General features: G+C 39.5%; 1 protein-coding gene across 1 annotated transcript in view; it reads right to left on the bottom strand.

The window, feature by feature from the left end:
- The window catches only part of LOC122622182 (protein roadkill), a 59,612-nt gene that overhangs the window by 42,679 nt on the left and 3,054 nt on the right, over positions 1–13,879 (bottom strand). Inside the window, exon 2 of the mRNA XM_043800431.1 lies at positions 12,312–12,378. The gene's annotated coding sequence lies outside the window, so the exon portion shown is untranslated. The remainder of the gene's footprint in view (positions 1–12,311; positions 12,379–13,879) is intronic.

Genomic DNA, 13,879 nt, shown 5'->3' with positions numbered 1-13,879 from the left:
TCTTTCGGATTTATGCATTGTTTATGTTGAAATCCACAGCGTGGCTATGTCTGGAGAGCTCTGTGCGTTGTCCATTGATTTCAATTATAACCCAGATTCATTAATGCAGTTTACTTAAACCCCTCCACCCTCCGCCACCAGCGCATATACGTAAATATGTACGGTGCTCTCTTTTTTCGGCCTTTTAGCTCACTTTTTGAGGTTGGCTTGGCATGGCTTGGCGGTCCGCAATCTCATTGTCAGATAATTATCACTGGGGCGGGTGTGCGTGTGTGTACTTTTGGAAACCCTGACCTGAAACGCTATTTTTTCTGTTTACTTTAGCTTAGTCCACTATGTGGACTCTAATGTGCGTGTGTCTGTGGTCTATTTGCAGTCCAACTTCCCTAATACGAAACTCTTAAGTAATATTCAGAAAACTTTATGCCATATTGAACAAAATATACTAGTTGTGCTGTATTTTTAGTTCATAGTGCCTCTCCTGAGTGTATGTGATCTACATATTGCCTACTGCCCCCTCATTTTTGGATTTACTAAGCCACATCGATTATGGAGCACAGGAAATCCACCAACGATGTACAGGGAAAAACGCTTTGCTATCAAAATCGATATTTGAACAAAGGCAATTACAGATAATGGGTGATAGGGTTGGGGGGAGATGGCCATATTGGTTTGTGGCCGCTCGCATATAATTAGTATTAAATGCACGTGGCGCACTCACATATTCCATATGACAGCCGTCCAGTGTGAGACAACGCTATAGTTTTCAGGTCCTGGACAAGTCCTGCATCTCCTTTTCATAATATTTGTACTCTTGCTGTTGCTGGAATGCATATATATTTTCTGTATATTTCCCCCTTTGCGTTCGGAGCGTCGACCATGAAAAGCCCAATGATAAACGAGCCCCAACCAACAGTAACAACAACCAGCTCGACGAAAATTGTAGTTGATGACCTCAGATAGACACTTTCAAGGATACGACAAAACGACGTCAGAGAAGGTTGTTGTTCTTGTTGTTGCTGTTGCTGTCGCTGGTGCTGGTGCCGCTCGCATTAACCAAGCAAAGGTTAAAGGTACCAACAACAACAACAACCATCAAAATTACTACCACTGCGTCGGGCATTACAAGGTTAGAACGTTGCTCGACTCTCAGTCTCAGTTGAGTTCAGTTCAGTTGGCCTGGGTTTCACTGTTCCCATCGCCCGGTGGCCAATGAAATGAAATACCTACGGCCAACCCGAGACAGACCAAGGGAATAAGCGAATTAAAAAATGAAACAGATGACAGCGGTGGTGGTTTTCCAAGGCGAACATCCTATACCCTTTCGAAATCAGTCATAAAAGGCGCTCTTTTAAAGCATAATATACATTGATTATGAAAATAAAAATTCTTTATTAATCGTGTTTATTTATCTAAAGAGATTTTAAAAACACTGATATATTTTTCTATTTAAAACGTATACTTGATATTCTTTCTATTTTATACACATATTGTACTAATTGATATAAATAAAAAGTCAACCTTAAAATTTAGTTTATTCAAAAACTCAAGTTCTTCCCAAAATCATGAGTATATCCAAATACTTTGTTAACTTTGAACTTTATGGGACACATGCCCTTCATAAGCTGAGTGCAAAAAGTATTGGACCGCGTAAATTACACTGAGCGAGACAGGGAGGTCAGAAAGAGAGAGAGGGAAAGAAAGACAGTGGCTAGCAACAGGCAGTCGACAACAACAAAAACGAGCGTAATAATAGTAGTAATGAAATAGAAGCGCAACTGTGGGCAGGGCTGTACTTGGCGGGGGGCAAGGGACTCCCGCCAGAGGAACGATTGTATTAATCAAAGGAGGAGGAGCCTCTGCATATATAAACCATCTGGTGCGATTCAAGTGAATCAAATAATTGTAGTTTGCGAATGGAAATTATAAAGAAGCCAAACAAGACAAAAGTGGGAGGTGAAAAGGCGGAACGAAGAAGGAAACAACATCATTTGGGCGTTTCAACATCTAAAGATTGATATACCCTAAGAAAAATACGAAAAAATCAACAAGAATTATTATCAATCGTTTTACTATTTCTAAAACAGAATCTGTGGATTCGTGTAGCCACATTTAAGTGTTTATGAGCGAAACTTCCTTGAGTTGTGCACGATTGAAAACAACCATTTATTCGATTCATAATCTATTAAATAAACAGCTCTTATTTAGAACTGCAATTAGACCATGTGGCATTGGATCACATATATCATTAAAATCCATTAAATCTTTACAGAAATATGTAATTTAGATTTCTTTGATCAGCACATTTTTCCTTATTGCACTTAAGAGGAATGAACACGAATTTTGAAACTTGATTCAATACCCACATGAACATAAATCTCAAAAATCTGCTTTGTTTCAAAAATGCAGTACAAGCGTATCGTAAGATTTCGTTTAATAATATTACATCTCGTACTCAACACTCCACACATTTTGTACCATTACCCAATGGCTTTGTGTTCATTGCTTATCGAATGATTTCCATAAGCAGGGCAATTCGATTTCCCAAGTGTTCAATCAGCTCATAGATCGATTTTTGTATATTTTCCCGTTCCAAGCAACCACCTACAATTGTTTATTGGAAATGCCATAATTAAAATACTCGCAGCTCCGCAAGATGAATGTTGTGTACACCGAAAACAACCACTTATAGCATTTGGGTCTGGAGACAAAAAGGCAGAGAATTCAGTTTTCAGAATTAGGTCAAGTTTCGGTTTTATTGCCCCAGCCTGTGGGTGAGTGTGTGCGATTGGGGGAACTTAACTTCACTACTCTGATTCGTCTGATTCGTTCCCCAGGGCACACACCCTGGGATGCTCTGCATGCGTGTATAATTTCCTTTGATTAAATCATAAAATATGCAAAAATACAAAGCCAGAGAAATAAATGTACAACAAAAGTTTTTTCGGTGCCCAAAAAGGCGGAAACTAGGTCAGAGTTTGGGGCTGGTTGCCCCAAAAAAAGAGAACGCAAAAACAAAAAGACAGCAGCACAACAGCACAGCAGCAGCGATTCCAGTGCGTTGAGAGTTAGCTTGTGGTTACCAAGCTGTCTCACACGGCGTATGCGTAATATGAGCAATTTCTGCGGAACGCTGTTGCGTATGGCAGATTACAAATACGCAAGTGAAACAAGCAATTTGATGTAATAGGATCTGTATTTATAGCCCTTCCAGGAATATCTTAGGTAGTTATTTTGTTTATTTTATAGTTAGGTAAGCAAAACATTCAAGCCACATATTAAATATAATTTTAAAGTTGAATATCAATTGTAATGAATTGTTTGAAGTACAATGTCAACTTGATTGTACCACGTTCTTGACGAACTATTTTCCGTTACGCATAAGCCTTGAGAATGTGGATATAGTGACGAAGTCTACGTCTCTGGTCAGATATTCTCAGGATCAGCTCGAACAGGACCTATTACTCGACATTTAAAACCTGCCCAAAGTGACACATTTTGGCCAACTTCTTCGCACTGCTCCCGAGGCCTAAAAGGTCAAGCCACCAAGCTTCAATCAACGGCGGCTGCGGCAGCGAACAGAGGCAGTTGCAGTGGCAGTGGCAGTATTCAGCATTGAGAGGAGGCAAAACGACCCCCGGCAGAAGGCGAGTGGCGGGGCAATTAGCGCGCAATTGACCTACATTGGGGCAACATTAATGGTGTCAATAGTAAACGAGACTGCGACGACAACTCGCTGCCGCTCAGCTCTGCTTCGCTCTGCTCAGCTATGCTCTGCTCTGCTCAGTTGAGTTTAGTTCAGTTTGGGATTGCTATAGTTCAGCGAGCAAAACACAAAATACGAAAAAAGAAAAAAAAAAAAATAGTACAAAAACTGTTCAATGTTTATGCACGCACACTCAAATTTATAGACATAAGTAAACCAAGGGAGCCGCCGCCGCAGCATAAATTCCAAGTGCAATCAGCGTAGGAGAACAAATTACACACTTTTCAAATTATGCCTCACCTTCGGAAAAGTCTGAAACATAATCTAGCGCCGAAACGAAAACCTTGCCCGGCGCACAAGCTTCGCAGCAATTATTTCTGTCAGTGTCGCCTGAGTGTGACGTCAGCGCATTGGGGCACTAGGAAGCGATCACTCGCCGATTCTCTTTTGTAGCTTTGAAATGGGCAAATAGATTGGGGAAGTGGAGACAAAGCTAATGGGGCATTTGCAGTAGCACAATGCCCTTCCAATGTGAATGGGTGTACATTTTCTAAGCTGCCCTAACTCTCAAGGACCATAGAAATTTGTAAAGCTCACCCCTATTTAGAACTTAATTTAAAATAATTGGCTACTCTGTGAAAATAGCTTAGCAAAGTGGAAAATGGTTGGGTATATTCCCATATCGAATTTAAATTTAATTTATTTAACAATCAAAATATGTCCCATTTATTTTATTTATTTAAACTAATTTTGTTTCCAATTTTTTAGGCAGTAACAATAGCTGCTTTGAGAAAAGGCAACATTGCTCAAATGTTGACCTTTAAAATAATGAGTTTTTTTCTCAAGTACGAGAAGATTACAAGCAATAAAAGAATCTTGGCCAAGCAATTGAAGGCGTTGCATTTTGTGGCGAAATGCGTGCGATGTTTCTTTGGCGCTCGAGTTTTTATTTTGTTGTTGTTCATATATTTTGGCCGCTGAAGAGACAAGCCCCCCACCCTCGGCAGCGACGTCGGCAGAGGTGGGAGCAGAGCGACAGAGGCGTCGGCTGAGCAGCAGCATGTAAGTTGTACACGATAAATGAGAAATGAGGTTACCTACTTTTTAAGAAGGTCAATACGACCCAAAACAAATGAGCGAGGCAACGTCAGGCAGCGACGTCGGCAGAGACTGTGGCAGCACAGAAGCAGAGAGAGCGAGAGAGAACCAACAGCAGAGAGCGAGGGAGAGAGCGAGAGAGGCAAAGCTCAGTGACCATGTGCGCAGCGGCGACGTCGACAGCGCTGCCAGCGTAGCATACCACAAACATTACAGCAAACGTTTTCAATGAAAATAAAAGTAGTACACGCTGCCAGCAGCGACGTCGTCGTCGCAGTCCGCGTTGGCGGCATGTAAGTGGTGTCCAAAGTTGGTGACGAATTCGGGGCTAAGATTTCGATTTCTGTGGCCACATGCGAGGGCGACTGCGCAGCCAGCGTTGCGAGGGCGCGGCCAAGGTGCACTGCAGAAAATAGGGATTTCTTGCACCCAGTACATGCATATATCGCGATTTAGAGTCCTTCCAGATCTTTTTATAAAGATCTTTGAGCTATAAAGATGGCTCAGACTAATCATTGGATTAACGATAATCTTTACCTATAATCAACCATAATCTTCAGAGTATGTTAAGTTATGGGAATGTTAAGAGTATTAACAGAGCATAAACATTACTATCTTAAATAGTAACCATTGGTAGCCTTTTATATTTATTTTGTCGCAAACTGTCTAAGAATCAACTTTGTAGTATTATTTTACCAATATTAGAAACACCCCTACATTATTCGTTTTTTAATTACATTTTAGAGGCCTGATTCAGACATCATTTTGTAACCAAAAGATTGGCACCTCAGCTGACACCTCCAAAGCAACCGACCGACCGCTTGTAACGAGGCTAAATCGGAGCAGAGGCCGGGCAGCGACGTCGACGGCGACAGCGACGCTTTGGTATCGAGCACGCCGCCAACGCTTTTCAGTTCAGCCAGCTGCATTTTTGTCGCTGAGCAGCGCTGCCATGGCTCGGCTGCAGCTCTGCCGACGCTCTGCTCCGCTGCGTTGTTTTGCGTTTTGCTTTTAGCCTCCACCTCCTTTCGACTGTGTGCATTGTTTCGTCGCGTTTTGTTGTAAACATTTCTGTTTGTTGTTTCGCATTCGAATGTTTGAATGCGATTGCGGATTGCGAATTGCGGGCGAGAATGAAGTGCTGTAATTGAGATTGGTTGCGATTGGTGCGCTTAAGCAAATCCAAATTAACGGCCAGCTGAAGGCGACTAATATTTGACCTATTAAATATTTGATAATAATCCATCAGATCGCTTTATAAATATAAGATATCTATAAATTGCTTGAGATCTTTCCTCTCATATTATTTCATGTATCTTCTTCAACTACCTGTGTCCTTCTATCTATAAATTTCTTCCTTTGCCTTCGAGCTTGAAAACAAACAAAATATCAGAAACGATCCATATGTTTTCAATAGTCCATTCAACTTTGAAACGTTTGCACCGCTATACCTCATTTTGTCAGCCTTCAAATACCAATAAATATCAGGGTCATTTATATTTGGTTCTACAAAAAGTCGGACAACATCCAGCTATAAAAGTATATTTTATTTTCAATTTCTGATTAAAAGCAACATAAACCCCAATGCAAAACTCTAATTGAAATACCACGATTTGCCATCGAACTGTCAAAGACGTCACTGATAATGTAACGTTGCGATAGCTCTGATGAGGTTCTTGAAAAAATTGGGTTGAGAGCTGTAAATGTATCCGTATCTGTATCTGTATCTGTTTCTGCATGAGAATCCATTAATTTCGCCTCGACCCATATCACATCATAATACCCTTGGTACGCTTAACCAATTAGGCTGCCAGTTGATAGGCCTACGAAGTATGTATGTAGATACATGTGTATATGGCCAACAAATTTTGAATCAATAAGTTAGTTAGTTTCCCTTCCACCCACAAAAGCACACACCTCTCCGTTTCGAGTCCATGTGAGTGTTAGCCAGTTGTGAAGGCATGAGGGTCAATGATTGTAGCTTCGTTGCGGGTGGCTGACAACAACAGCCACAACAACCTTAGACACACACACACACACACACACACACACACACAAACGCACAGAGGCGACAACACCCACACAGACACACTTGAATTGTGTCATTGTTATCGGGCGCGGAATCGTGAGTTTTGTGGCATGAACATTGAAATGAAATCATGTCATCGATATAAATATAGAACGCGAATGTTTTGGGCTCTTTTCACCACGCTCTCTACCCTTTATCAATCGGAAACGACAGAGCTTGAGGGTCTCTGGTCTCTGCCCGAATGAAAATTATGGATTGGCCTATTAGGGTAAAACCTTCACTCTCAGTGACCACATTGATTTCCCCATCCCCAAGTCAATTTGATAAAACCATGGGACCTAAAAGCTCTTCAACAGGTTCGCCATCAACTTACACAGACTGTCTGTCAATCTCAGTGTCACAAATGCGACAAACTCAAAGAACCTTGAATGCCGAACGGCATATTGAATGTGTCAAGAAAAGGTATTGAGCAATGTTTGGAAAATGTCATCTTTTGGTCGGTGAAATTCCTCAGCTAAGCCAATTGTTGGGTAATTTAAACATACAATAAAGAAATTGGTTGGACTATCAAGGATGTTGTTGAAATTCAAAGAGTATGTGCTGATTATAATCAGAACGCTTCTTTGTATTATAATATATAAAGAAAGTGAGTGGCATTGTGAATAATAATAATGTGAAATAATTTGCCCATCAATATGGCAAGTGTCAGGAAGTTCCACCTGATTATGAATATAGTAGATACATTTACAACTATAGAGTCAACTGCAATTGCCCTCATATGCCTGGTCCCGCAAAGGTTTTCACATTGAAATATTATCAAATGTAATTACGCAAAATCATAGAGCAAAACGACCTTATCGCACAAATTGAAACAGCAATAGCAATAGCAAAACGCTTTTGTAACCCATGATTACATCAAACAAACGGGCACACATACAAACACACACACTCGAAGGCAGAGGCATGTAATTGTAATTACAAATGGAAACACCTTCGCACAAAGTAGAAAAAAAACAAGAAAAACTAAGTACAAAACAACTACAAAGAGCTTGCACACACTTCCTCATAGACAATTAAAAAAAAAATAAAATAGCTTCAGCTACAACAATTGAAATAACCCGTTACAAAAACAAAACATAAACAAAGTGGGAGAGAGATTACTATAGTGCACATGTGCGCCCTGCTTCTTCTTCCTCTCCCGCTCTCGCTCCCACCCGCAGCAAATTCACCTTCGGTCAAATGAATTAAAATGAATTAGCACGAGGCTTGCATGCTCACTCGCTCTCACGCCCACTTTTTCCTCTCGGCCTCTCTTTCACAGAGCGAAAGATCACTCAAATCCATTGGCCACTTTCTCTCTATAAATAGTGAAAATCGGAAATCCAATGCTATAAACATTTGGAAATCCGAATCCGTGAAAGTAAAGCGCACAAGGGCCAATTTAGCCTCTCACTCAATTCACCACCCACAGCCCTTTAACGGGTAATATATCTACCTCTTTTTCTATGTCTCCCTCTCTCTCTCTGATAAACCTTTACAAATGGCAATTACGCTAACTTCTACACAGAAGATAAATATATTAACACTTTATTTAGCGAAAAGCTTGAAATGAGAATTTCAACTTAGATCCCTTTACAATATTATTTTTTTATTTTTTGTGAACGTTTTCATACTCTGAATGCATTTCCATTATTTTCCTCGTATTTCATTACACTTTTGAAAGCGAGGGGTCAGGCGATATTTATCTGCCATATGGTTTGCACTTGACTATAACGGTAATTACATCTAGGCACGGCATTGCCCCTGAATTTTAATGCAATGCACACACACGAGCGCATCAAATGTTGCACATTTCGCTTGATTGTTTCCTCGATTTCGCGCACTCGCCTTGCATTTTGTTATTGTGGATGTGTTTTTCATAGCTTAACGGTAATCACCATTTGCGACGACATTGAATTTTCGTTACTAGCGTGGGCATCACTAATTGGTCCGTAAAGATCATCGAATCCCATGAATGTTTTTACATTTCCCGGGCAATTTACGAGTAAGCCAACTGGGCTTGTTAACATACACATGTATGTATCTAAAGTATCCCAAATAAAAATCAAAATTACAACCCGATCAATTATCTGCGATAGTTATTTGATCGCGATTTTATATCAACAACACTGATGTAACCTTATAATAATAGATTATGAATTCCCTTAACATGATTTGGTTGAAGTGTAATCTAAATGCAGTTATCAGAAGGTAGTTCTTACCTGGCTAGAGCCATTCTAACATGAGATAGCCCTCCAAGAGGCAACGCCAGGGTATCCACTTTGAAGGTTTTTCTGCTACAACTTCCCACACGGAACTCAAATGGAAAATCAAAACGTTTGCTTTGAGTTTTCCAAGTTGCCGATGATTTTATTTGATTGATTTACTAAACTATAGATAATTCTTGTTTTTGGCACTTTTCAAAGATCTTTTATTAATTGTTAGCACATAAACGTCATCTTGCTTTTAATCTGGGTAATTCAAGGAGAATTTAGTAAGGATATAAGTGATTAAAACAAAGTTGAAGACAGCTTGACTTTGGAGTTTCAGTAACAACGACAGCACGCCTTGAAATATGCAATGTTTTTATCAAACACCTCTGCCAACAATGAAAATTGAGATAAGCTTTAATACAAAGAATAGCAAGAAATGGCACATCAATTTTATCACATTCAATTGCGAGGCGAACGTGTACGACCATATAATGACCAAGTTCGGTGCAACCCGTCGTATACGTGATATTTGCACGCGAAATTATCAAAAAAGCCAAACAGCTCACAAATATAATCGCGTCTCTCTCACTCTCACTCGCACCGACACAGCGAAAGAGAAGGGTGAAAAAACCAGCGTACCATGTTCAATGCCAAATCAAAATAAAAATAAAGCCAGCAACAAAAGATACTGAAACAACATCGAAATAAAAAAAAACTGATTCAACTTATCAGCAGAATTTCGTGTGATAAGCTAAATTAAACAAAGACTTTTGTATGGAGATAGCCCTGGCTCTTTCACCCGCAATGCGGTTGTCTCTTTCATGACATTTGCACATGGCTTGCCGGCATTAAAAAACGCTCAGCCTCGGTCAAATAGTAATGAAATCAATAAATACGAAAAAAACACAAAACTACGAAATGAGAAGCAAAGAGGCGAAGAGGAGCAACGCTTCCGCAGCTGGCCGGCAAAATAAATCAGTGCAAAAGCAGCTTTGGAGGTCACCACTGACGCCCCAAGTCGCTGCTAGAAGAAGATACCCTCGGCGGAAGATTCTTCTTCTGCTGTAAGAAGAGGCTCTCCAAAAACTACAGCGAGAAAGAAGACTACATTGTACGTAGATGAGAGCAAGCATGATGGATGGAGAAACTAAATTAAATAAAACAAAAACCACACACTAAATTCCATTCCATAGTCATGAGCACACAAGGTTCTTCCTATATCACTCGATTCCACTTTTATACATACAAAAAACAATATAGAAAAAATAAAGAAAAAAAACTCAAAAAGCTCTCAACCTGCGCAAGTGAAAAAGCTACCACTTTGTGTTTGCAAACACAGCGAAAAGCTGCGCCGGCGTTTGCTCGCTGACCTCAGCTGCTTGTTTACCGCAAGTGCAAGCGAGATGGCTGCCAGCAAAGAGCGAGAGGGAGGGAGAGAGGACGAACAAAGTTCTCTCATTTATAAACAATAAACAAAAATATTGGACAGGGGGCAGCACATGTTTTTAATTGAACTGTACGAACTGAAAAGCTCGTTGCACGTTCAAACATGTGTAGTACACCCAAGCTAGCCTTCTCTTTCTGGCTCTTTCGAAAATGTCAATGCTATTTCGGTAATATTTTTTGTTTCGACTTTTCCTGCCCATCTGGCAACGCTGCCGCTCGAAAAGCTTTGTTTTTTAAACATATACCAGTTAATAAAAATTTAATCAAATTCGATTTCGGCATTATAAACATGTGATTTGCGTCACAATCAAAAGAAAGAGAGAGTGGGCTACTCAGGGGTGGTACGAAAGGGAGGGGGCGTGTGGTAGAACAAGAACGAGAAAGCAATAGCCCGTGCCGGGTGTTAAAAAGCCGACTCTACTCAAATATATAGAAAAAGTTGCCTTGCTTTTCAGCTTCTTTGCTCGCTTTATTCTCGAGTTTCGAGCTTGAGGCTGGGTTTATTTCCATATAGCTGTGTATATATATGTACGTATGTAGCCTAAAACATTTCGAAGGGCGTTAGATTGAGGAAGTTGTTAAGGCCTGTCGTTGTTGTCTTGTTGAGTTTGCCAAAGCTCTTTTGTCATTCACTTTGTGTGTTTAATTGCGCGTGTTTTTGAACTCCGAAAAATGTTAATACATTTTAAGGTTTACGGCTTTTAGATTAAGGTCACTCGTTTAAGCTGCACGATATTGAGGCAACTGCCGTTTTTCGTCAACTTCAAAATTCTCGACACTCTCTTGGTTACGCCTGACCATTTACCGTTGCGAATTGTGGGTGTTAAATGGGAAAATCGGTTAGCAACACAGATGTGAATTATTTTTCCGAGGAAAGCACACACAAACTACTACTCGCTACGCGCAGCAGCTGACGACTGAAGAGCTTTTTTCTTAATATATATTTTTTTGTTTTGCTTCACACATTGTGTGTTTGTTTTGCTTTTGCCGCAAAGCTTTGGAGAGCGCGAATCGGAGCTTTGGAATCCAGCATTTTTTGAGAGCGAAGAACCACATCGAACTACAAAAGTGAAGTTCTCCAAAAGTAGCTACATCTCATAATGGAATTTGATGAAAATAGATAAGATACAAAGATAGTACTATTTCTATGCATTAACACTCCTTACATATTACAAAGAAAACAGTTCCTAGGCCATATTCTTATTTAATTTTGTTTTTAGTTTTTTCATTTATTATAAATGAGATCATTAGATCTAGTTATACTATGTATTGCGTACTTTTAGGCATCTAAAACATGGATATCTAATAGGATTTCACTTGTTCTGAGGTACAAAACTGCATTTGCTTGCATACATTTCAGCAGCAAGAAAGAAGATTTCCAATTGCACCACAGTAACACCTAATTCCAATTAGAAAAAAGAAAATATCTTTTTTCAATTTGATTAACCTAGGATAAATTCGGATTCGGTTTTTTATAAAATCTTTTCAGGTTAAAAATACTACAAGTCCTACGATTTAGCTTGTATAAGGCCAAGTCAACAACACTACCCAAAAAGCTCCATGGGGTGGCTGCCGACTATCAAGGCCCTTATCAAGGCTATTTAAGGGGGAGCAAGTCAGCAGCCTAAGAGATAAGAGAGAGAGAGAGAGACAGAAAGCTAATCCCCCAGTATTAATGACTTAATAATTGCCGATGGCACTGTTCAATTGAAAACATTGCCAACCACTGACCGCACCAGTAATCCCGACTTAATTGCAGAGATCTGGCAAAGAAACTCACCTTGTTTAAGTTATTACTGCTGTTCCTTCCTGTAATTTACACGCCGAAGCCAAGCGAGTCAAGATGTCTGGAAAAAGGCAAGAAATGCATTAATGTTGACAATTATATACTAATTAATTTAATGATGTTAATAAATTTCGTGCAACAAATAAAATAACTTGTTTAAATCTGGTTTTGATTGGTTGCTAACAATTGAGAGCAAGACAATAGATACAAATGGTCTTAAAATAACACCATTTCGATTCGCTTACAACAAAAAAGGAGAACAATTAATTTGTATTGAAATAAATTCAATGATTTTGTTTACTTGTCGTCTTAGAATTTCCGTTGGATTCGAATTTTCCGAATTAGACTTAAAGCAACCGCGGCTGTATTGTATTTTTAGAATTATTTGCATACACCCGGAGAATTTCAGAAACAAAAACCCCATATATAAAAACAGAAACACACGAATCGGTTCAACGTCTTTGACTTCGTATGCCGCATGTTGTTGTTGTCTTAATATCATTGTTTTTATTGTTGTTTCCATTGTGTGGGGCTGCTTACATACTTAACCAAAGTCGTTGCCACTCGCTGCACAAGAACAACAACAGCAACAGCAACAACGATTCGGAGAACAACAACAAATTACTTTGACAGCACAAAGTTCTCAAGTGAACAACCTGAACATCGAAGAGCGCTACCATAAACGTCAAAGTCAACAAAGCGGGTCAAAACAGGCAGTACGGGCAAGCGGAAAGTTTTTGGGGCGGAGAGAGTTGGTCTGCATGTAGGGATGTGTGCAAGTCACAGGTTTTTCAGAACTTGGGGATAGCCCCCTCAATCCGATTTGGCACACCCCAAAAACTATATCAATTTGCGTCAGTGCTTGATAAGGCAACCATCAGATTATCTGCTTCATTCACAATAGGTACATCTATTGAGTATTTGGAAGTAATTATATCAGTGATTGATTATTATAGCCAAGTTTCTAAATATACACGTATTTTAAGAGGTTTAAGGTTTATTTTATTGGAGGGGATAGAATCGGCCTATCGATCTAAGAGAATAAAACAATATAATCAGCAAAGGTTTCCGGTAACTCGAATTTGTAACCGATAATATAATGATTACAATTTAAAGTACCAATGCAATCTCTCTTTCCGATCATTTTCCCAATCGCATAAGCTATCAGCCATAGCATCCAAAGCAAGATGGCAAAAACAGCAATTCAAACCATCACATGATATAGATCTAAATTATCTTAAAGATAAAATACTGCGAATTATATAATTTGCAGCATATGTGAAGATTACCATTGTCAGAACTTAAAACAATTTGAATTTCGTCTCAACTTATATACTACCTGTAATAAAAAGAAGACTATAAGAAAACTGAGCAGCTGCGTAAAAAAGGAAGTACGGATATGGACTATCCTTTCGGCCATTGGTGGTGATCGAGAATTTATATACTTTACACGTTCCCAAATGTCTGGGATCAATGCAAGAGTACAAAAAAATCGGTTTGGTTCATTTCAGTTTATTAAAAACTGCGTATATTAGTGAAGTGTCATTATAAATTCCCAAGCT

Source organism: Drosophila teissieri, chromosome 3R, assembly GCF_016746235.2.
Source record: "Drosophila teissieri strain GT53w chromosome 3R, Prin_Dtei_1.1, whole genome shotgun sequence".
NCBI lineage: Eukaryota > Metazoa > Arthropoda > Insecta > Diptera > Drosophilidae > Drosophila > Drosophila teissieri.
The sequence above is the reverse complement of the archived record's forward strand: the minus strand, read 5'-3'. Positions and strand labels throughout refer to the sequence as shown.